The sequence below is a fragment of the Heterodontus francisci genome, chromosome 1, assembly GCF_036365525.1.
Source record: "Heterodontus francisci isolate sHetFra1 chromosome 1, sHetFra1.hap1, whole genome shotgun sequence".
In the NCBI taxonomy this organism is placed as follows: Eukaryota; Metazoa; Chordata; class Chondrichthyes; order Heterodontiformes; family Heterodontidae; genus Heterodontus; species Heterodontus francisci.
Genome location: NC_090371.1, coordinates 135,679,607 through 135,705,558, shown reverse-complemented (window position 1 = coordinate 135,705,558; position 25,952 = coordinate 135,679,607).

The window sequence follows — 25,952 nt, the reverse complement described above, 5'->3', positions numbered from 1 at the left end:
CACATATAGAGGAACAGAAGGTTCATTGAGCCCGGCAAGCCACAGTGCTGGCCAATGAGTTTGCTCCCATTTATAAATCAGTTCCCCAGAGGAAAACCTTTCCTATTCACCCCCACAAATCCGAAAAGGACAAAGGGTGGGAAGGTGATAGAAGCTCAAGCAGTCCCGGGAGAGGAAGAAAAGCAGGAGACATGGGGGCTCTCCTCCAGCCAAAAAAGGTATTGTAAGTAGGAGTGAGACCCAGAGACCTGTGTGCTTCCATTGCAATAAAACAGGGCATCTAAGAGCTCACTGCTGGAAACTACAGGGAAAACCTGTAGGGTTAATCAAGGCACACCCATTCAGAGAAGAAGGGACCCTGATGGAAAGCACAGCAGAACAAGCTGTAGCTTTAACTGCAGTAAGAGTCAGACCCAGGAAGCTTATGGCTGCAAGTGCAAGAAAATTTAATAGAATTCCTGAGGGTCATCAAGGTTTTGAGTCTGAAGGGAGAGTAACCCCCCATACCCCTCAAGTGGGGCAAGCAAGCCCATAGTAATTCTCAGGGACACAGGGTCCACTAGATCCCTTTTACTGGGAAAAGGCCTGACCTTTTACCCAGGGAGTGCAGTGAACACCAGAATGGTGGTGAATGGTATTGGAGGGCAGTGTATGCCTGGACCTTTACACCGGGTGCACTTGGAGTGCAACCTAGTTTTGGGACCGGTGACCGTACGGATTGTCCCTAGCTTGCCTGTGGATGGGGTTGACCTGCACCGAGGTAATGATCTGGCGGTAGTGAATGTGGTAGCTTCCCCAGTAGTGAAGAAAAGACCACAGGAGGTCAGAGAAACAGGGCAGTGGCAGGAGACGGTCCCCTGAAGTTTCCCTGAATGTGTAATGAATCGGGCCATGATCAAATCAGCTCCCCCAGAGGAGACTGAATTGGCACTGCAGTCAGATGACCAGGTCTGTCTGTCTGAGACTGTCTTTGGAAAGTTAGAAGACCCAGGGAATGAGGTAAATGGATCTTCCCTAGCTGAGGTTCAGCGAGCTGACGCCGTATTGGGTTAGCACAGGCTGCCCAGTCTGAAAGTGAAGCAGAGGGAGTCCCTAACTACTACTATTCAAAGATGAGAAAATTGAGTTCTCCTCGCAGACCTGAGTGCAAGGAGTGGACAGAAGTTCACCAGTTGGTGGTGCCGCAGAGGTACCGGAGAGAAATATTAAGAATGGCCTGTGAGGTTACAGTGGCTGTACATGTCGGCATACGAAAAACCAAAGCCTGCATAAGACAGCAGTTTGATTGGCCAAAACTCCACAAAGATGTGGATGGAGTACTGTAGGCGTTGCCACATGTGCCAGGTTGAGGGGAAACCCAAACCTACAGTGAAATCTGCACCCCTAAGTCCTGTATCGGTGTTTGGAGGACACTCCAGCAGAGGGCTGGTGCACTGTAAAGGACCCCTGCCGAGAACAAAAGGCAGGCAGGCACAAGACTGGCATGGTGGTGGATAAAATGTTAGAATCTAATCTGAGGGACAGGATAAACTACCACTTAGAAAGGCACTGATTAATCAGGGCTAGTCAGCGTGGATTTGTTAAAGGAAGGTCATGTCTTACTAACTTAATTGAGTTTTTTAAGGAAGTGACAAGAAGGATTAATGAGGGTAGTGCAGTGGATGTGGTCTACATGGATCTTAGTAAGACATTTGACATGGTCCCACATGGCAGACTGCTCAGTAAAATGAAAGCCCACGGGATACAGGGGAATGTGGCAAGTTGGATCCAGAATTGGCTCAGGGACAGGAAACAAAGGGCAGTAGTCGACGGATGTTTTTGTGAATGGAAAGCTGTTTCCAGTGGCGTTCCACAGGGCTCAGTGTTGAGTTCCTTGCTGTTTGTGGTATATATTAATTATTTGGCCTGAAATGTAGGAGGCATGATTGGGAAATTTGCTGATGACATAAAAACTGGCCGTGTGGTTGATAATGAAGAGGACAGCCGTAGACTCCAGAAAGTTATCAATGGTTTGGTTGAGTGGGCGGAAAAGTGGCAAATGGAATTCAATCCAGATAAGCGTGAGGTAATGCATTTAGGGAGGACAAATAAAGCGAGGGAATATACAATAAACGGGAGGATATTGAGAGGGAGACCTTGGAGTGTCTGTCCACAGATCCCTGAAAGTGGCAGGACAGGCAGGAAGGACCTGTTTCCCCTAGCGGAGAGGTCAATTACCAGGGGGCACAGATTTAAGGTGGTTGGTAGAAGGACTAGAGGGGACATGAGGAAAAGCCTTTTCACCCAGAGGGTGGTGGATGTCTGGAATTCACTGCCAGGAACGGTGGTGAAGGCAGAAACCCTCAATTCTTTTAAAAGGTACCTGGACATGCACCCGAGATGCTGTAATCTGCAAGGCTGCGGACCAGATGCTGGAAGGTGGGATTAGATTGGGCGGCTGTTTTTTTCAGCCGGCAAGGACAAAATGGGCTGAATGGCCTCCTTCGGTGCCGAAATGTTTCTATGGTTCTAAAAGATTAGCAAGGAAAGGGGAAAAAGGGACAAAGGGGGCAGGTTAACGGAAGTCCGGGAGGAATCCCTGATGAAAACCCCTACTGTCCCGTCAGCCAACTACAAAATGTTTGAAAAGTTCGACCCCACTTCCTCCTATGTAAGTGCAGACATGAGAAGCACCGTAACAGAGTTGCTGACAGCATTTACAGGAACCTGCAGAGAGAAAGAAAGTCCTCAAGAGGGCAAAGAAACCATGAGGGTAATGCCTCACCTAGTTGAAGTGCCACAGGGATTGCAGTATAATCTGGACAAATACCTGCAAGCAGGAGTGTCCCAGAGGCCAAAGGGAAGATTAGCAAAGAATCCACCCCCACAGTCAGGAGAAAAGGGAACCAACCATCCCCTAAGGTGAAAAGCCCTTGCATGACTTGTCAAAGCACTGAAAGAGAGTTCAGAGTGGTTCCACCCACTGCCACCACCCATGAGCAGAACTCCAACCTAGGGCTAATTAAATCTAACACCGCCACCCCCCCACCGCTACTGCAAACCTTAACAGGAACAAAGATACCCTAAACAGTCCTGGAAATGTACAAACTGAAAAACTTCCCCAAAAGCCAAATGTTTATTGGGATGCCAAAAGGGGCAGTTTAAAGTAGCACTGCTACCAAGAAAAGACAGCCTGTAACAACTTTTAGGATTTCTGAATGAATGAGAGAGATGCATGGGCGTTTTCCTGTGCCTACTCTTCTCTCGAGTCCCTCTTAATGGAGGCTGTGTTTGCTGACAACGCAACCACTAGGTGGCGCAGTACTTGCACATGTGTAAATGCAGGCCCTTCAACTGGAACGTCAGTGTCTGCGACGTTCAGGCAGCTGTCAGGATTAAAGATGGCGCTGCTCAAGTTATCACAGGAACTAACCTTACAAACCTGCAGACAAGGGTGGTTCTGTTGTTGTATGGCGTACCGACCTCTACCTTGCAGAAGCTCAATGCCAACTCACAGACACTTCTTCCTACCTCCCTCTGGACCACGACCCCACCAACGAACATCAAGCCACTGTCCAAAGGACTGTCACTGACCTCATCTCCTCTGGAGATCTTCCCTCTTCAGCTTCCAACCTCATAGTCCCGCAACCCCGGACAGCCCGCTTCTACCTCCTTCCCAAAATCCACAGACAGGACTGTCCCGGCAGACCCATTGTGTCAGCCTGCTCCTGCCCCACTGAACTTATTTCTTCCTATCTTGACTCTGTCTTTTCTCCGCTGGTCCAGTCTCTTCCCACCTACATCCGTGACTCTTCTGACGCCCTACGTCATTTTGACAATTTCCAGTTTACTGGTCCCAACCGCCTCCTCTTCACTATGGACATCCAATTGCTCTACACCTCCATCCCCCACCAGGATGGTTTAAGGGCTCTCCGCTTCTTCCTTGAACAGAGGCCCAACCAGTCCCCATCCACCACCACCCTCCTCCGCCTGGCTGAACTTGTTCTCACATTGAACAAATTCTCCTTCAACTCCACTCACATCCTTCAAGTAAAAGGTGTTGTTATGGGTACCCGCAAGGGTCCTAGTTATGCCTGTCTTTTTGTGGGATATGTCGAGCATTCTTTGTTCCAGTCCTACTCAGGCACCCTCCCCCAACTCTTTTTCCGGTACATTGATGACTGTATCGGTGCCGTTTCCTGCTCCCGCCCCGAACTGTAAAACTTTATCAACTTTGCTTCCAATTTCCATCCTTCTCTCACCTTTACATGGTCCATCTCTGACACTTCCCTTCTCTTCCTCGACTTCTCTGTCTCCATCTCTGGGGATAGGTTGTCTCCTAATATCCATTATAAGCCCACCGACTCCCACAGCTACCTGGACTACACTTCTTCACACCCTACCCCCTGTAAGGACTCCATTCCATTCTCTCAGTTTCTCCGTCTTCGACGCATCTGCTCTGATGATGCTACCTTCCATGACGGTGCTTCTGATATGACCTCCTTTTTCCTCAACCAAGGATTCCCCCCCACTGTTGTCGACAGGGCCCTCAACCGTGTCCAGCCTATTTCCCGCACCTCTACCCTCACCTCTACCCTCACCCCTTCCCCTCCCTCCCAGAACCGTGATAGGATTCCCCTTGTCCTCACTTTCCACCCCATCAGCCTCCATATCCAAAGGATCATCCTCCGCCATTTCCACCACCTCCAGCGTGATGCCACTACCAAACGCATCTTCCCCTCCCTTCCCCTGTCAGCATTCCGAAGGGATCGTTCCCTCCGTGACACCCTGGTCCACTCCTCGATTACCCCCACCAACTCGTCCCTGTCCCATGGCACCTTCCCCTGCAATCGCAGGAGGTGCAATACCTGCCCATTTGCCTCCTCTCTCCTCACTATCCCAGGCCCCAAACACTCCTTTCAGTTGAAGCAGCGATTTACTTGTACTTCTTTCAACGTAGTATACTGTATTCGCTGCTCACAATGTGGTGGTCTCCTCTACATTGGGGAGACCAAACGCAGACTGGGTGACCGCTTTGCGGAACACCTCCGCTCAGTCTGCAAGAAGGACCCTGAGCTTCCGGTTGCTTGCCATTTCAACACTCCCTCCTGCTCTCATGCTCACATCTCTATCCTGGGCTTGCTGCAGTGTTCCAGTGAACATCAACGCAAGCTCGAGGAACAGCATCTCATTTACCGATTAGGCACACTACAGCCTGCCGGACTGAACATTGAGTTCAATAATTTCAGAGCATGACGGGCCCCCCATTTTACTTTTATTTTAAATTATTTTTTCTTTTTTACATTTTTACAATTTTTTTTTGTTTATTTCATTTCATCTAGTTTGTTCCGTTTGCTTACCACTTTTTTTTTTCATGTTTGTACTTGCTGCAGTTCAATCTTCAGTCCGTTAACACCCAATCTGTACTAATGCTTTGTCTTTCAACAAACCATTAACATATTGTTTGCCTTGCTCCATGATCTTTTGGTCAGCTATGTGGCCTTATCCAATCTACACCTTTTTTGTTATCTCTTGCCCCAACCCCGCCTCACTTGCTTATAACCTTTGACATTTCTAATATCTGCTAGTTCCGAAGAAACGTTAACTCTGCTTTTCTTTCCACAGATCTGCTGAGTGGTTCCAGCATTTCTTGTTTTTATAACCTTACATTAAGTTGGATAGAAGCCCAGTAAAATGCTACTACTGTAATCTTCAGATCCATTTAATATTCCAGTAATCCTATTAAATACAAAATCAATTTTATGGTTGAATTTCCATTGGAAGATGGTAAATTAGCACCCCGATCAATGGAAAAGAAAATCGGGCAGAGTATAAAATGTGTTGCCGATTCGTTATTGTGATTCGTTTATATGACTGACCAGGACTGATTTCACCCGAATGCAGCTACTAGCTCCCACCCCATTGGCCACTCTTCCCTCTTGGCAACTCGCTTTCCTCCCCTCCTCCCCCCTGGCCACTACCCCCACCACCCCCCCCCCCCCCCCCCCGCTCCAGACCTCGCTGCCCGCCCCCACTTCCCTGGCCGCTTGTTCCCCGCTCGTGCCACCCCGCTCTCCGATCGCTTTCTTGCTCCCCGCAAACCCCTCCCCCCAGCCGCCAGTTATAGGCTGTGCCGCTTCCCTCCTCTCGGTCACTTGCTCCCACATTTGATTAGTCACCACACACCACCCAAAAAAGGAAGGCGGGCTGCAAGGGGCGACGTAGGAGCGAGTGGCCGAGAGAAGGGAAGTGGCGCAGCCTGGAGCTAGCAGCCGGAGGGAGGTGCGGGGGGAAGCGGGAGCGAGCAGCGAGAGAGCGGGGTGGCGTGAAGCGAGAAGCAATTGGCCAGGGGAGTGGGGGGCGGGAGCAGCGAGGTCTGGAGCAAGCGGCTGAGAGGCGGAAGCGCTGGTGTGGGGGGGGGGGGAACTTCCAGTTCCGAAGAAGGGTCACTGACCTGAAACATTAACTCTGCTTCTCTTTCCACAGATGCTGCCAGACCTGCTGAGTGGTTCCAGCATTTCTTGTTTTTATTTCAGATTTCCAGCATCCGCAGTATTTTGCTTTTATTTTTAAACTGTTGCTGGAATGACAAGATGACTTGTTTAAAGAGATCAGCAGTGGCTGGAAAAATATTTGCATACTAAGAGACAGTGCTTGGAGAGACAAAAGAATTGCTCATTGATTCAATTAACAGAGATTGGTCTGGGCAATGGTGATCCACATCTTGTCGGTGTAAGAGACAGCACTACACCCCACCCCACCCACCGAGAGCTTTGGAATCCACAAACGCAGGAGTTTGTTAAAAAAAGCAAGTCACATGACTAACCTGCTAGCCCAGGTCTGATTTTGTACTGCTCACAGGACAGCTTAGATCAGACTGCAGATTGTAACTGAACTTGGAAGAAGAGAGCCTCTCTCTCTCTCACTGATTTCCAGATCTACTGAAGGCACTTAAACCTCAAGAGATAAGACTCCTACATCGAAACAAGTTTGAAAGTGTCCACTGGGCCCCAATAAAATGGCAAGATTTACCTGCAATCAAAGACTCTATATCGAACTCAAAGGACAGTAAACAAACCCCAGCTGTTGCTTCAAACTTTTCCCCTTTATTCTTTCTACTTTTCTGTGTATCTCTGCATGTGTGTTTATCACATATGCATGCTCGCGTGGTCGCGTCACATATTCATAGTTGTTAACTGAATTAGAGTTTAAGATTAATAAACTTCCACCTTTCTTGCTTAAATCTAAGAAAACCTGTCTGATTGATTTCTTTGCCTTACAATTGGAAAGCAGTGAACAAGACTTCACTGAAGGGAAGCTAAAATAACAGTGTTTTGAAAACTAAACCCTGTTACTGTTAAACCAAGGCTGAGAGGGAACCCCGAGACCCCTTTCTCCATTGGTCGTAACGCCTACCCCACTCAATCTGTCTGCGATCACCATCCTGCCCCAACCACACTCTACCCACACCACTGCGATCACCAACCTCCAAAAACTGTTAAACCTGCCTGCTCCTCATCTTTGGCCTAGTGCTACACCCTTCCCTGTCGGACAGGCAACCAAGGGTATGAATCAGACTGGCATTCAGGCGAGGAACCTGGGTGAAAAGAAAATTCACAGAGACCCTGGAGTTACAGCTTCACAGTATTTGGGGAAACCTACACTTCCAGCTTTCCCAACCATAACTCCTCACCCCCACTTCAAAAGCACGTTGCAGTAACTATTGGGGCCACAGTTTGTGATTAAGTGGGACAAAACATTTTCTATGTACCAGGACTGGTGCAATCAAAACTCAATTTAAAGAATCAAAGAAAGTTTACGGCACAGAAAGAGGCCACTTGGCCCATCATGTCTGTGCCAGCCAAAAAACGTTCCACCCGTTCTAATCCCACCTTCCAGCACTTGGTCTATAGCCTTGCAGATTCCGGCACTTGAGGTACATCTCCAGACTTCTTTTGAATGAGTTGAGGGTTTCTGCCTCAACTACCCTTTCAGGCAGTGAGTTCCAGACACCCACCACCATCTGGGTTAAAAAATGTTTCCTATTCTCCCCTCTAATCTTTCTACCAATCACTTTAAATCTATGGCCCCTAGTCACTGACCTCTCTGCGAAGGTAAATAGGCCCTTCACCTCCACTCTTCACCACAACCCCAGCCTATCCAATCTTTCCTCATAGTGCATTTTTCCAGTCCCAACAACATCCTCGTAAATCTCCTCTGTACCCTCTCTAGTGCAATTACATCCTTTCTGTAATGAGGTGACCAGAACTGCACACAGTACTCAAGTTGTGGCCTAACCAATGTGTTATACAGTTCCAGCATAACCTCCCTGCTCTTATATTCTATACCTCGGCTATTAATGGAAAGGATTCCATATGCCTTCTTAACTGCCTTCTCGACCTGTCCTGCTCCCTTCAGGGATCCGTGGACATTCACCCCTAGGCCCCTCATTTCCTCTACACCGCTCAGTATTTTCCCATTAATCATGTATTTCTTTGCCTTGTCTGAACAGCCCAAATGCATCACCTCACGCTTATCCAAGCTGAATTCCATTTGACACTTTCTGCCCACCTGACCAGACCATCAATATCTTCCTTGCTATTTACCACACGGCCAATCTTTGTGTCGTCTGCAACTTCTTGATCGTGCCCCCCACATTTACGTCCAAATCATTAATATATACCAAAAAAAGCAGGGGACCCAGTACTGAGCCCTGCGGAACGCCACTGGAAACAGCCCTCCAGTCACTAAAACACCCGTCAACAGTTACCCTTTGTTTCCTGCCACTGAGCCAATTTTGTATCCACTTTGCTGCATTTTCCTGGATCCCATGGGATTTTATGTTTTTAACCAATCTGCCATGTGGGACCTTGTTAAAAGCCTTGCTAAAATCCATATAGACCACATCAACTGCACTACCCTCATCAATCCTCCTTGTTACTTCTTCAAAAAATTCGATCAAGTTGGTCAGACAAGATCTTCCTTTAACAAATCCATGCTGACTATCCTTGATTAATCTGTGCCTTTCTAAGTGACAGTTTATCCTGTCTCACAGAATAGATTCCAATACTTTGCCTACTAGTGAGGTTAGACTGACTGGCCTGTAATTATTCTGTCTATCCCTGGCTTCCTTTTTAAACAGGGGAACAACGTTAGCAGTCCTCCAATCCTCCGGCACCACACCTATATCCAGTGAGGACTGGAAAATGATGGTCAGGCCTTCTGTTATTTCCTCTCTTGCTTCTTTTAACAGCCTGGGGTACATTTCATCCGGCTCTGGTGATTTATCAACTTTCAAGGATGCCAATCCCATTAATACTTCCTCTCTCCCTATGTTGATCACATCCAATACTTCATCCCCTCTTCCTTAATTACAATATCTGCATCACCCCCCTCTTTAATGAAGACAGACACAAAGTATTCATTAAGAACAGTACCAACATTTTCTGCCCCTACACATTATGAAAGAGATATTTATACAGAGGAAATCATCCCTCCAATATTTTATATCAGAAATTATATAGCTGACCAATTAAACAAACTGACAAATATCTACATGGATGCATTTTAAAGGTTCAGAATAGCTGTCTATAGGTGATCATCATTGAACGTTTGTTAAACTGAATAACTAAGTTCAGCATGGATCAGCTTGTGAATGAAGCTCACACGCCACCCTTTTGTTCTCCTCCCTCCCCACACCTACTTCACCTATTACATTTCTAACCTTTGACAATTCTGATGAAAGGTCACAGACCTGAAACGTTAATTCTGCTTCTCTCTCTATAGATACTGCCAGACCTGCTGAGTATTTCCAGCATTTTGTTTTTATTTCAGATTTCCAGCATCCGTAGAATTTTGTTTTTATTTGAGTGTTTAAGTCACTGCCACTTCTCTTCCAGGTATGCCTACCTTGAAGAAGTTCTGCTCTTCCCTCAGACATGATTTGTATTTGTCTTTACCTTGTTCACCTTCATTCCCATGGCATCTTTGTCATTTAATCTCTCCTGCCCTATCACACCTTCCTTTTTGTTCTCTTCCCCCCACCCCTGCTTCACTTGCTTAAAATCTATTACATTTCTAACCTTTGCCAGTTCTGATGATAGATCACTGACCTGAAAAGTTAACTCTGCTTCTCTCTCTCCACAGATGCTGCCAGACCTGCTGAATATTTACAGCATTTTCTGTTTTTATTTCACACTTCACCCTGCTCCTTAGTGTGGATAAGAATTTTTTCTGAAATATTCAAAAGGGGCAATTTTAAACCTACCTGCCTGGCTTGACTACAGACTTTTTTTTAACCCTAGCTGTAAAATGGGCCTTCTTCCAATGGATTCATTTTAATTTAAATGCAAACACTTTGTGTAAAAATGTCAAAAGATCCTAAAGTATGAGAATGGCTCAATTAGCACTTCACAGAAAAATGGGAGAAGATTGGGGAAAATATACAAAAGGAATTGACTAAAGGATACCAAACTACTGAAATGATGACCAGCACTGGTGTTAACCCATTCACAGTTAGCCTATTCACTGGTCTTAACCTATTCATAGGCATTAATCATTCACTAGTTTTACACTAGTTGTTCAAGATGGCTCCTGGGCTGGAAGCTCCCTAGGAAGCTCCCTTGCTGTTCAACTCTATCCATGGCCATCTGCTCCCATCCCTAACGTTTTCTCCCCCAATCTGCCCTCTTAAACTGTTTAAATTCCCCTGGCTCTTTAAATCAGTTCATTTTAGCCCTATCTAAAAGTTAACAGTTAGTTTAGTGTATGTTACCTGGGCCCACTGCCCTCCCCCAGCCACACCTGCTGTTTGTTTTCTCAATGAAATTGATCCGGATGAAACTGACGAGCACAGCTGCCGATACTTCAATCTCCGATCCTGCTGTCTTCACAGTCCAGAGTGTCTGCAGCCACGGCATGCGGTAAGTCCATTGAGGTGAAGAAGGAGCTGCGGGACCCGAGAGAAGTCCTGTGAAAAGGTGCCCCGAACACCCAAAACATCCACGAACGGCCCCCCCGGCCGCAACTTCAAAGCGCCCGCGGGAGATGGCTCGGAGAGCATCTGCAGCGCACTGTCGGCAATGCTGCATGCCTTTATTTAAACCACTGCAAAAAAAAAACCCTTAGCAAATGTAATCACCTCTAAGTCTGCCAAATGATGCTTCACCTCCCGAAGGACGTGGATGAGCTTTCCGGACGTCGATGGTGGGCACTGAGGAAATGGCTTATTACCTGCACCAGATTCCACCCCCCCTCCCCCCCCTTTACCCCCCTTCCACCCCCCCCCCACCCCCGTCCCCTTCCCTGCTCCACCCTCTCAGCTCACCCCCGTCCCAGCCCGCCCCCCCTCGCACCATCTTCACCCCGCACCCCCTTCCCCTGCACCCCCCCCCCCACCCCCTCCCTCTACCCCTCCCCCCTTGCATCCCCTCCTCCCACCGGCACCATCCTACACCTGTGTAGGGGCCCCAACAACCCCACTGCCTTGTGGGCGTCTCGGGAGAGACCAAGGCTAAGGGAGTAAACCCTAACAGAAAATCCGGAGCGGAACCCCGTAGGCGGTCATGTGTCACCTTTGGCATGTTTCCGGCAGTTCCTGCAGCCATACTGGTGCCAAACGTCGTGTCCTGCACTCCTTTGGACCCCACCAGAAAGGCCGAGAGGGGGGTTTTGACGACTGGGCAACTCTCAACCTCCATAAATTTTCCCAGGCATGCGCCATGTAGAGGTCACTCCATAGTTGCCTCACAGCGACTAAAACAACACGGAAGGCAGCAGTTACGGGTTATAAGTCCAGATAAATTGGCGTAGAAACTGGGCGCCACGGGTTGCCTTTGTCGGTGGGAGAGGTCATTGCACCTCACTGGACAGCTACCGCCCGCCTCAAACCGGGCAGCCCCCGGTCAATAAGGTTCTGTCCCGCCACAGTCTGTCTGCTTCAATGGGTGCTTGGAGCTCAGGGTCATTGCCCGAAAGGTGGACTGATACACCGCACCAAACAACATGAAAAAAGGAAAGAAGGTACCAGCCCTTCGCTTTGCAAGCTGGAACGTCAGAACTATGTGTCCTGGCCTGTCGGAAGACCTTACACAAATCAACGATTCTCGGAAGACCGCCATCATTAACAACGAGCTCAGTAGATTCAATGTGGACATTGCAGCACTTCAGGAGACTCGCCTCCCCGCGAGTGGCTCTCTAGCAGAGCAAGACTACACCTTCTTCTGGCAGGGCAGGGATCCTGAAGAACCAAGACAGCATGGAGTGGGCTTCGCCATCAGAAACTCCTTGCTCAGCATGATAGAGCCTCCCTCAAATGGCTCGGAACGCATACTGTCCATCCGACTGCTCACCACCTCTGGTCCAGTACACCTACTCAGCATCTATGCTCCAACACTCTGCTCCGCACCTGAAGCTAAAGACCAGTTCTATGAACAACTCCATAACATCATTAGCAGCATCCCCAACACCGAACACCTATTCCTGCTGGGGGACTTTAATGCCAGGGTTGGGGCCGACCATGACTCATGGCCCTCCTGCCTTGGGCGCTATGGCGTTGGAAGGATGAATGAGAACGGGCAGAGACTGCTTGAGTTGTGTACCTATCATAACCTCTGCATCACCAACTCGTTCTTTCACACTAAACCCTGTCACCAGGTTTCATGGAGGCACCCAAGATCACGTCGTTGGCACCAGCTAGACCTCATTGTCACAAGGCGAGCCGCCTTAAACAGTGTTCAAATCACACGCAGCTTCCACAGTGCGGACTGCGACACCGACCACTCCCTGGTGTGCAGCAAGGTTAGACTCAGACCAAAGAAGTTGCATCATTCCAAGCAGAAGGGCCACCCGCGCATCAACACGAGCAGAATTTCTCACCCACAGCTGTTACAAAAATTTCTAAATTCACTTGTAACAGCCCTTCAAAACACTCCCACAGGGGATGCTGAGACCAAGTGGGCCCACATCAGAGACGCCATCTATGAGTCAGCTTTGACCACCTACGGCAAAAGTGCGAAGAGAAATGCAGACTGGTTTCAATCTCATAATGAAGAGCTGGAACCTGTCATAGCCGCTAAGCGCATTGCACTTTTGAACTACAAGAAAGCCCCCAGCGATTTAACATCCGCAGCACTTAAAGCAGCCAGAAGTACTGCACAAAGAACAGCTAGGCGTTGCGCAAACGACTACTGGCAACACCTATGCAGTCATATTCAGCTGGCCTCAGACACCGGAAACATCAGAGGAATGTATGATGGCATGAAGAGAGCTCTTGGGCCAACCATCAAGAAGATCACCCCCCTCAAATCTAAATCGGGGGACATAATCACTGACCAACGCAAACAGATGGACCGCTGGGTTGAGCACTACCTAGAACTGTACTCCAGGGAGAATGCTGTCACTGAGACTGCCCTCAATGCAGCCCAGCCTCTACCAGTCATGGATGAGCTGGACATACAGCCAACCAAATCGGAACTCAATGATGCCATTGATTCCCTAGCCAGCGGAAAAGCCCCTGGGAAGGACAGCATTACCCCTGAAATAATCAAGAGTGCCAAGCCTGCTATACTCTCAGCACTACATGAACTGCTATGCCTGTGCTGGGACGAGGGAGCAGTACCCCAGGACATGCGCGATGCCAACATCATCACCCTCTATAAAAACAAAGGTGACCGCGGTGACTGCAACAACTACCGTGGAATCTCCCTGCTCAGCATAGTGGGGAAAGTCTTTGCTCGAGTCGCTCTGAACAGGCTCCAGAAGCTGGCCGAGCGCGTCTACCCTGAGGCACAGTGTGGCTTTCGTGCAGAGAGATCGACTATTGACATGCTGTTCTCCCTTCGTCAGATACAGGAGAAATGCCGTGAACAACAGATGCCCCTCTACATTGCTTTCATTGATCTCACCAAAGCCTTTGATCTCGTCAGCAGACGTGGTCTCTTCAGACTACTAGAAAAGATCGGATGTCCACCAAAGCTACTAAGTATCATCACCTCATTCCATGACAATATGAAAGGCACAATTCAACATGGTGGCTCCTCATCAGAGTCCTTTCCTATCCTGAGTGGTGTGAAACAGGGCTGTGTTCTCGCACCCACACTTTTTGGGATTTTCTTCTCCCTGCTGCTTTCACATGCGTTCAAATCCTCTGAAGAAGGAATTTTCCTCCACACAAGATCAGGGGGCAGGTTGTTCAACCTTGCCCGTCTAAGAGCGCAGTCCAAAGTACGGAAAGTCCTCATCAGAGAACTCCTCTTTGCTGACGATGCTGCTTTAACATCTCACACTGAAGAATGCCTGCAGAGTCTCATCGACAGGTTTGCGTCTGCCTGCAATGAATTTGGCCTAACCATCAGCCTCAAGAAAACGAACATCATGGGGCAGGATGTCAGAAATGCTCCATCCATCAATATTGGCGACCACGCTCTGGAAGTGGTTCAAGAGTTCACCTACCTAGGCTCAACTATCACCAGTAACCTGTCTCTAGATGCAGAAATCAACAAGCGCATGGGTAAGGCTTCCACTGCTATGTCCAGACTGGCCAAGAGAGTGTGGGAAAATGGCGCACTGACACGGAACACAAAAGTCCGAGTGTATCAGGCCTGTGTCCTCAGTACCTTGCTCTACGGCAGCGAGGCCTGGACAACGTATGCCAGCCAAGAGCGACGTCTCAATTCATTCCATCTTCGCTGCCTTCGGAGAATACTTGGCATCAGGTGGCAGGACTATATCTCCAACACAGAAGTCCTTGAAGCGGCCAACACCCCCAGCTTATACACACTACTGAGTCAGCGGCGCTTGAGATGGCTTGGCCATGTGAGCCGCATGGAAGATGGCAGGATCCCCAAAGACACATTGTACAGCGAGCTCGCCACTGGTATCAGACCCACCGGCCGTCCATGTCTCCGTTATAAAGACGTCTGCAAACGTGACATGAAATCGTGTGACATTGATCACAAGTCGTGGGAGTCAGTTGCCAGCATTCGCCAGAGCTGGCGGGCAGCCATAAAGACAGGGCTAAATTGTGGCGAGTCGAAGAGACTTAGTAGTTGGCAGGAAAAAAAGACAGAGGCGCAAGGGGAGAGCCAACTGTGCAACAGCCCCAACAAACAAATTTCTCTGCAGCACCTGTGGAAGAGCCTGTCACTCCAGAATTGGCCTTTATAGCCACTCCAGGCGCTGCTTCACAAACCACTGACCACCTCCAGGCGCGTATCCATTGTCTCTCGAGATAAGGAGGCCCAAAAGAAGTTTTACACCAGTGAATGGGTTAACACCAATGAATTAATGAACCCATTCATTGACATTAACCCATTCACTGGTGTTAACTCGTTCACAAGTGTTAATCCATACAGCATTAATCCATTTACTGCTGTTAACCTTCACAATAATGGGCTAAGAATGCACTGTAATTTCCACCCTCATATTATTCTTTTAAGGAAAATTTGTTCAAGCAAAGTCTAGTGTGAAAAATTGCAAATTTCCATTGTTTCTTTAGTTCTTTCTTTTGTTTTTAAGAACACTCACAATAGGCGACACAATGTAGGAAAAATGTCTAACTTACTGTTTTTGAAGAGAACAACATATTCTTCTTCTTCTTTGGCCTCCTTGTCTCCAGAGACAATGGGTAAGTGCCTGGAGGTGGTCAGTGGTTTGTGAAGCAGCGCCTGGAGTGGCAGTAAAGGCCAATTCTCGAGTGACAGACTCTTCCACAGGTGCTGCAGATAAAATTGGTTGTCGGGGCTGTTACACAGTTGGCTCTCCCCTTGCGCTTCTGTCTTTTTTCCTGCCAACTGCTAAGTCTCTTCGACTCGCAACACTTTAGCCCCGCCTTTATGGTTGCCCGCCAGCTCTGACGATCACTGGCAACTGACTCCCATGACTTGTGATCAATGTCACAGGACGTCATGTCGCGCTTGCAGACGTCTTTAAAGCGGAGACATGGACGGCCAGTGGGTCTGATACCAGTGACGAGCTCGCTGTACAATGTGTCCTTGAGGATCCTGCTATCTTCCATGCGGTTCACATGGCCAAGCCATCTCAAGCGCCGCTGGCTCAGTAGGGTGTATATGCTGGGGATGTTGGCCGCCTCGAGGACTACTGTGTTGGAGATACGGTCCTGCCACCTGATGCCAAGGATCCTCCGGAGGCAGCGAAGACGGAATTAATTGAGAAGTCGCTCTTGGCTGACATACGTTGTCCAGACCTCGCTGCTGTAGAGCAAGGTACTGAGGATGCAGGCTTGATACACTCGGACTTTTGTGTTTCGTGTCAGTGCGCCATTTTCCCACACTCTCTTGGCCAGTCTGCACATAGCAGTGGAAGCCTTTCCCATGCGCTTGTTGATTTCTGCATCAAGAGACAGGTTACTGGTGATAGTTGAGCCTAGGTAGGTGAACTCTTGAACCACTTCCAGAGCGTGGTTGCCGATATTGATGGATGGAGCATTTCTGACGTCCTGTCCCATGATGTTCCTTTTCTTGAGGCTGATGGTTAGGCCAAATTCGTTGCAGGCAGCCGCAATCCTGTCGATGAGTCTCTGCAGACACTCTTCAGTGTGAGATGTTAATGCAGCATCGTCACAAAGAGGAGTTCCCTGATGAGGACTTTCCGTACTTTGGTCTCCGCTCTGAGACGGGCAAGGTTGAACAACCTGCCACCTGATCTTGTGTGGAGGAAAATTCCTTCTTCTGAAGAACAACATATGCCAACTTGTTAATGAATTGATTGGGATAGGCTGCGGGTAGATGGTGTTTGCTTTTAATTAGAAAAGAGCAATAAAGTTAATTGGCTCAGACCCAGATGATATATAGTTAGCTTCCTCATCAAATACCACCAAGTGGTAATCTCATGTTTTTGTGCTTATTGATTTGAAAGCTAGTGCCCGTTCATCAAACTGATTATTTGTGTCAATAACATGGTTTATCATGTGTGCTTCATGAGCTGCATTAAACTCTGGGGTGGATTTTGACTTTGTGTGATAGTGTAAAACAGGTAATTGAGAGTCAGCAGGCTGTTTTACATCTCTCCTGATTTTTATTTCCACAATAATCCTTGAAAGATTATGCTTGTATAATGCATAAAATGTCTGTGCTGTGCCTTTACTGAGTTTGCTCTTTCTCTTCCTGAGTAATGCTTCACCTCAAATTCTGTAAGTAAAAAAAAAATCAAAGGGACTTGTTTGATTCAGTTGATCAAAAAAAAGAACTTCAGTTTACAGCATACATAGAAGTTATTGGCTTATTATGTGTCTGTGCTTGCTCTTTGCGGCAGTAATCCAAAACTAATTCCATTTCCACTGGCTTGTTTTCTCTCTATGTTTTTAGCCTCAAATATTTATTCACTCCTTCCTTAAAAAAAGCAATGGTCTCTGCCTTCACTATTCCTTCTGGTAAAGCATTCAATAACTCTCCAATAAGAAATTTCTGCTAACCCCTCTCCTGAATCTGTTAGTGGCAATTTTAAATTGATGACCCCTCACCATTGCGCCTCAACCTGAGAAGACATTCTTTCGCTAATCACCTGATCAAAACTATTCATAATTTTAAAAACTCCTATTGAATCTGCTATTAGCCCTATCGGCTACAGTAGAATTAGTATCAGTGCCTCATTACCATGGATTCTCAGCCCTGATGAATCAACAATATATGCTCTTAATGACTTTAATATTCTTTCTATAATGGAACAACAAATGCTGTGCATAGTAATCTACACGTGGCCTAATCGTTGCCTTGTACAAATTCATCATCACTTCTCTGCTCTTCTACTCCATACCCCTGTTTATAAAATTCAAAATAGTATCAACCTTTATAATGGCTTTATCTACATGCCGATCTCTCTGCACGAAAGCCACACTGTGCCTCAGGGTAGACGCGCTCGGCCAGCTTCTGGAGCCTGTTCAGAGCGACTCGAGCAAAGACTTTCCCCACTATGCTGAGCAGGGAGATTCCACGGTAGTTGTTGCAGTCACCGCGGTCACCTTTGTTTTTATAGAGGGTGATGATGTTGGCATCGCGCATGTCCTGGGGTACTGCTCCCTCGTCCCAGCACAGGCATAGCAGTTCATGTAGTGCTGAGAGTATAGCAGGCTTGGCACTCTTGATTATTTCAGGGGTAATGCTGTCCTTCCCAGGGGAGAAACAGGAGAAATGCCGTGAACAGCAGATGCCCCTCTACATTGCTACAGGAGAAATGCCGTGAACAGCAGATGCCCCTCTACATTGCTTTCATTGATCTCACCAAAGCCTTTGACCTCGTCAGCAGACGTGGTCTCTTCAGACTACTAGAAAAGATCGGATGTCCACCAAAGCTACTAAGTATCATCACCTCATTCCATGACAATATGAAAGGCACAATTCAACATGGTGGCTCCTCATCAGAGCCCTTTCCTATCCTGAGTGGTGTGAAACAGGGCTGTGTTCTCGCACCCACACTTTTTGGGATTTTCTTCTCCCTGCTGCTTTCACATGCGTTCAAATCCTCTGAAGAAGGAATTTTCCTCCACACAAGATCAGGGGGCAGGTTGTTCAACCTTGCCCGTCTAAGAGCGAAGTCCAAAGTACGGAAAGTCCTCATCAGAGAACTCCTCTTTGCTGACGATGCTGCTTTAACATCTCACACTGAAGAATGCCTGCAGAGTCTCATCGACAGGTTTGCGTCTGCCTGCAATGAATTTGGCCTAACCATCAGCCTCAAGAAAACGAACATCATGGGGCAGGATGTCAGAAATGCTCCATCCATCAATATTGGCGACCACGCTCTGGAAGTGGTTCAAGAGTTCACCTACCTAGGCTCAACTATCACCAGTAACCTGTCTCTAGATGCAGAAATCAACAAGCGCATGGGTAAGGCTTCCACTGCTATGTTCAGACTGGCCAAGAGAGTGTGGGAAAATGGCGCACTGACACGGAACACAAAAGTCCGAGTGTATCAGGCCTGTGTCCTCAGTACCTTGCTCTACGGCAGCGAGGCCTGGACAACGTATGCCAGCCAAGAGCGACGTCTCAATTCATTCCATCTTCGCTGCCTTCGGAGAATACTTGGCATCAGGTGGCAGGACTATATCTCCAACACAGAAGTCCTTGAAGCGGCCAACATCCCCAGCTTATACACCCTACTGAGTCAGCGGCGCTTGAGATGGCTTGGCCATGTGAGCCGCATGGAAGATGGCAGGATCCCCAAAGACACATTGTACAGCGAGCTCGCCACTGGTATCAGACCCACCGGCCGTCCATGTCTCCGTTATAAAGACGTCTGCAAACGCGACATGAAATCGTGTGACATTGATCACAAGTCGTGGGAGTCAGTTGCCAGCATTCGCCAGAGCTGGCGGGCAGCCATAAAGACAGGGCTAAATTGTGGCGAGTCGAAGAGACTTAGTAGTTGGCAGGAAAAAAGACAGAGGCGCAAGGGGAGAGCCAACTGTGCAACAGCCCCAACAAACAAATTTCTCTGCAGCACCTGTGGAAGAGCCTGTCACTCCAGAATTGGCCTTTATAGCCACTCCAGGCGCTGCTTCACAAACCACTGACCACCTCCAGGCGCGTATCCATTGTCTCTCGAGATAAGGAGGCCCAAAAGAAAAAAGATCTACATGCACTTGCATTTTCAAGGAATTATGTATTTGCACCTCTAGGTTTCTCTATTCATCCAGAATCTTCAGCATCTTTGTATCGAGGTTATTCTCCCATTTTTTGTTTTCCCTCCCAAGTCCATTACCTCAAGCTTCTCCAAATCAAATTGCGCCTGCTAATCTGGAAGTACCGAGTCACACAATCAAAATGTAAACGTCTTCAAAAAATATGAATGGTGATTTACGGCAATAATATTACAGTTCTGGTCACCACATTACAGAAAGGAAATAATTGCTCTGAAGCGAGCACAGAGGAGATTTACAAGAATGTTGACAGGGCTTGAAAGTGGCAGCTATGAGGAAAGATTGGATAGGCTACGGTTGTTTTCCTTAGAACAGGAGGCTGAGGGGGTGACTTAATTGAAGTATACAAAATTATGAGGGGCCTAGATAGACAGGAAGAACCTGTTTCCCCTAATGGAGAGGTCAATTATCAGGGGACACAGATTAAGGTGATTGGTAGAAGGATTAGAGAGGACATGAGGAAAAACCTTTTCACCCAGAGGGTGGTGGGTGTCTGGAATTCACTGCCAGGAATGATGGTGGAAGCAGAAACCCTCAACTCATTTAAAAGGTACCTGGACATGCACTTGAAGTGCTGTAACCTGCAAGGCTACGGACCAGGTGCTGGAAGGTGGGATTAGATTGGGCGGCTGATTTTTTTGGCTGGCACAGACATGATGGGCTGAATGGCCTCCTTCTGTGCCGTAATTTTTGTGTGGTTCTATGGAACAGAGCAGTGATCTGTTAATGGCTGGCACGGACACGATGGGCTGTAAATGTACTTGTAATGTACACCTATGTACAACAGATACATAAAATATATATGTTGTTACGACCGAGGTGGGAGGAGTGCCACTGTTAATTCAGTCCCACTTTTCCACAGGTCACAATATATATTTTAAATTTTCCCATTTACCGAAACAGTCAATCAGATACTCTATTTTTCCCCAGAATAAAGCACACCAACCAGGTTTCTTTAATAAACAACAAAATTATCCATTCACTATAAACCAAGTCTTAACCAATAATGAAGTAAAACATATGCACAAAGGGAAATATTAAAGCCCCTTATTTTATCCTAGCAACTACACACACACACTCATATACACAACCGATTCAAAGAAATAGAAGGAATAAAAAATAACTTAGACTGATGAGAAAATATGGAAGACCTTTGTTTTGGTGAGGTGTACCAAAGCCGAATAGGTGGCTGCCACTAGGAATCTTCCTAGAATAGTTCTTTCCAGGCAATGTTGATGGTCCGTTTCAGTAGGCGTTCAAACAGATTCAGCACAGAAGGCTTCACGTAGGTCTTACATCAGGTGTGCAGCAACAAAGTTTTTAATTCTCATACATTCAATGCAAAATTCTTCAAATACAGGAGGCAACAGTACAACTTGATGCAGAGTTGGCTGGATCTTTTGTTCTCCTAGCAACTCAATAATCAAACTCCAACTGCTTATTTTTAGCCAAATCAGCTGGCTTTTTTTTTTAAACAGTTCAAAATGAAACAAAAACCTTTCCAGAGGAAGTCCTATGACAGCCATAAATCCTGACTTGTCAATAAGCAAGTAGCTCTTCAGGTCAAAACACAACCCCCTGCTGTGTTTACTTGAAATCAGATGCTTTCCAGTAAGATTTGTTTACTGATCCACATTCTGTTGACCTTCCTTTTAAGAAAAACACCCAAAGTTTAACTTCTTCAAGATTGCAGCATCCAATAAATCCTTTTCAATTTTCAAAATACAGATTCTCAAGTTTTAATAAAAAATGGAAACCCTCGTAACAATGTGAATGGGTTCTCAAAAAAGGAAATTTTTTAATAATTGCTTTTACCCCCTACTATTCTATTAATTTATGTCATATTGAATGCTTTAACAGTCCTCCTTGCTGTTGTCAAACCCCTACCTTCATCTTGCAAATTTGATATCATGCTCCCTATGCCCAAGTCCAAATTATATATTGTTATGACCGAGGCTGGAGTAATGCACTGTCAATTCAGTCCCAATATTCCACAGGTCACAGCATATTATTAAAGTATTCCCACCTACTGGAAATGAGCCAAATTAAACACTTTAGTAAACCCCAAAATAAAACAGACCAAACCAGGTATCTTTAGACAACAATAAATTAAATGTTTATTAATAAACTAAATCTTAAATATCATTGAAATAATTTTATGTCTAAAGACCTTATAACTTCTTATTTATTCAAACTTCCCCATTCACACACGTACATTCAAAAAGCAACAGTTAACCGGTTTTAAAAATAGTGTTTTAAAAAATTAGCTGTTTCTTAAGAATAAATAAATAACTGTGTTGTAAGCCTTTGTGAGTTACGTTCTTGGTTGATGAGGTGTCCAGATTAGAACAATCCGATGTCACTCAAAGTGTGCATGCGAATTTGATGAACAGTCATTACTTAATCGGCATTCAAAGCACTTCAGCTGCAGCAGGCGTCACACAGTTCTTTCAACACAGAGTATAATGACAGTTCAATACTTGGATTTTAAAATTGGTAATCTTTCAGTCAAAGCTTTATTCCGGCCATACAAATGCTCTCTTCAAAGGGTTTTTTTTCTCCTTAGGCAATTAATACAGCCTGTAGCTCATTGTAGAATTTCTGCTGAGAGAATTCTCTTCCTTCAAGGCAAGCATGCTTCGCCGGTCTCCCAGTTCAAACCGGTTAAAGTCATAGAGAATCACAGAGTTATACAGCACAGAAACAGGCCCTTTGGCCCATCGTGCCTGTGCTGGTCATCAAGTACCTAACTATTCTAATCCCATTTTCCAGAACTTGACCCATAGCCTTTTATGCTACGGCATTTCAAGTGCTCATCTAAGTACCTCTTAAATGTTGGGAGGGTTCCTGCCTCTACCACCTCTTCAGGTAGTGTGTTGCAGATTCCAACCACCCTCTGGTGAAAATATTTTTCCTCAAATCCCCTCTAAACATCCTGCCCTTTACATTAAATCTATGCCCCCTGGTTATTGACCCCTCCGCTAAAGGAAAAAGTTTCTTCCTATCTAACCTATTAATGCCCCTCATAATTTTGTATACCTCAATCAGGTCCCCCAACAACCTTCTCTGCTCTAAGGAAAACAACCCTAGCCTTTTCAGTCTCTCTTCATAGCTGAAATACTCCAGCCCAGGCAACATTAGGGCGGCACAGTGGCGCAGTGGTTAGCACTGCAGCCTCACAGCTCCAGGGACCCGGGTTCAATTCTGGGTACTGCCTGTGTGGAGTTTGCAAGTTCTCCCTGTGTCTGCGTGGGTTTCCTCCGGGTGCTCCGGTTTCCTCCCACATGCCAAAGACTTGCAGGTTGATAGGTAAATTGGCCATTAATAATTGCCCCTAGTATAGGTAGGTGGTAGGGAAATATAGGGACAGGTGGGGATGTGGTAGGAATATGGAATTAGTGTAGGATTAGTATAAATGGGTGGTTGATGGTCGGCACAGACTCGGTGGGCCGAAGGGCCTGTTTCAGTGCTGTATCTCTAAACTAAACTAAACATCCTGGTGAATCTCCTCTGCACCCTCTCCAGTGTAATCACATCCTTCCTATAGTGTGGTGCCCAGAACTGTAGACAGTTCTCCAGCTGTGGCCTAACTAGTGTTTTATACAGCTCCATCATAACCTCCCTGCTCATATATTCTGTGCCTCGGCTAATAAAGGCAAGTATCCCATATGCCTTCCTAACCACCTTATCTACCTGTGCTGCTGCCTTCAGTGATCTACAGACAAATACACCCAAGGTTCTGTGACCCTCTGTACTTCCTCGGGTCCTACCATCCATTGTATATTCCCTTGCCAAATTATTTCTCCCAAAATGCATCACCTCACACTTCTCAGGATTAAATTCCATTAGCCACTGCTCTGCCCATTTTAGCAGCCCATCTATATCGTCCTGTAATACAAGGCTTTCCTCCTCACTATTTACAACACCACCAATGTTCAAGTCATCTGCGAACTTACTGATCATACCTCCGATATTCACGTCAAAATCATTAATATACACTAAAAACAGCAAGGGTCCCAGCACCGATCCCTGCGGTCCACCACTGGTCACAGGCTTCCAATCGCAAAAACAACCCTCGAGCATCACCCTCTGCCTCCTGCAAGTAAACCAATTTTGGATCCAATTTGCCAAATTGCCCTGGATCCCATAGGCTCTTACCTTCTTAACCAATCTCCCATTTAGGATCTTATCAAAAGCCTTACTGAAGTCTATGTAGACTACATCAACTGCTTTACGCTCACCTACACATCTAGTCACCGTCTCAAAAAATTCAATCAAGTTAGTTAGACACGATCTCCCCCTGACAAAGCCATGCTGACTATCCCTGATTAATCCCTGCCTCTCCAAGTGAACTTAATCCTGTCCCTCTGAATTTTTTCCAATCGTTTCCCTACCACTGATGTTAGACTCACCGGCCTGTAATTACCTGGTTTATCCCTGCTACCCTTCTTGAATAATGGTACCACATTCGCTGTTCTCCAATCCTCTGGTAGCTCTCCTGTGGCCAGACAGGATTTGAAAATTTGTGTCAGAGCCCCTGTTATCTCCTCCCTTGCCTCACATGACAGCATGGGATACATCTCATCTGGGCCTGGGGATTTATCCACTTTTAAGCCCGCTAAAACCACTAATACCTCCTCCCTTTCAATGCTAATTTGTTCAAGTATATCACAATCCCCCTACATTCTACTCCTACATCGTCCTTTTCCATAGTGAACACTGATGAAAAGTAATCAGTTAAAACCTCACCTATGTCCTCAGGCTCCACACAAAGATTGCCACTTTGGTCCCTAATGAGCCCTACTCTTTCCCTGGTTATCCTTTTGCTCTTAATATACTTATAAACGGCCTTGGATTTTCCTTTATCTTGCTTGCCAATGTTTTTTCATGTCTCCTCTTCGCTCTCCTAATTACTTTTTTGATACACTTTCTATACTCCTCTAGTGCTACTGCTGTTTTCAGCGTTCTGAATCTGCCATAAGCCTCCTTTTTTTTCCCTTATCTAATCCTCCATATCCCTTGACATCCAGGGTTCCCTAGACTTGTTGGTCCTACCCTTCACCTTAACGGGAACATGTTGGCTCTGAACTCTCACTATTTCCTCTTTGAACGACACCCACTGGTCTGCTGTAGACTTTCCTACAAGTAGCTGCTCCCAGTCTACTTTGGCCAGATCCTGTTTTATCATATTGAAATCGGCCCTTCCCCAATTCAGTATCTTTATTTCCGGTCCATCTTTGCCCTTTTCCATCACTACCTTAAATCTTACAGAGTTATGGTCACTATGCCCAAAATGCTCTCCCACTGACACTTCTATCACTTGTTCGGCTTCATTCCCTAGGATTAGGTCCAGTACTGCCTCTTCTCTTGCATTTTTAAGAATTCTGCCCCCTTTAAGCCTTTTGCACTAAGACTATCCCAGTTGATATTGGGGAAGTTGAAATCCCCTACTATTATTACCCTATTATTTTTACACCTCTCTGAGATTTGCCTACATATCTGTTCCTCTATCTCTTCCTATTTCGAGACCTGTAGTGCACTCCCAGCCAAGTGATTGTCCCCTTTTTGTTTTTAAGTTCTACCCATATGGCCTCATTTGAGGAACCTTCTAAGATATCATGCTTCCTTACTGCAGTATTTGACTCCTTGACCAACAGTGCAATGCCACCTCCTCTTTTACCCCAACCCCTGTCACGCCTGAAGATTCTATACCCTGGAATATTGAGCTGCCAGTCCTGCCCCTCCCTCAACCATGTCTCTGTGATAGCAATAATATCATAATCCCATGTGTTAATCAATGCCCTCAATTCATCTGCCTTACTAATAAGACTCCTTGCGTTAAAATAGATGCAATCCAGCCTTGCATTTTTCACTTGTGCCTCAACAGGTCTATATTTGCTCTGCTTTCCAGAGTGACTCAGTTTCTCTTCGATATTTGACTGTGCATCACCCCTACTGTACTTTCACTCTGTATCCCATCCCCCTGCCAAATAAGTTTAACCCCCCCCCCCCCACCAACAGCACTAGCAAACCTCCCAGCAAGGATGTTGGCCCCATTCCAGTTCAGGTGCAACCCATCCAACTTGTACAGGGTTCACCTTCACCAGAACAGACCCAGTGATCCAGGAAACTAAAGCCCTCCCTCCTGCACCATCTCTTCACCACACAGTCATCTGCTCTAACCTCCTATTCCTATACTCACTAACACGTGACACTGGGAGTAATCTAGAGATTACAACCTTTGAGGTCCTGCTTTTTAATCTTCTACCTAGCTCCCTAAATTCTTGTTGCAGGACCTCATCCCTCTTTCTACCTATGT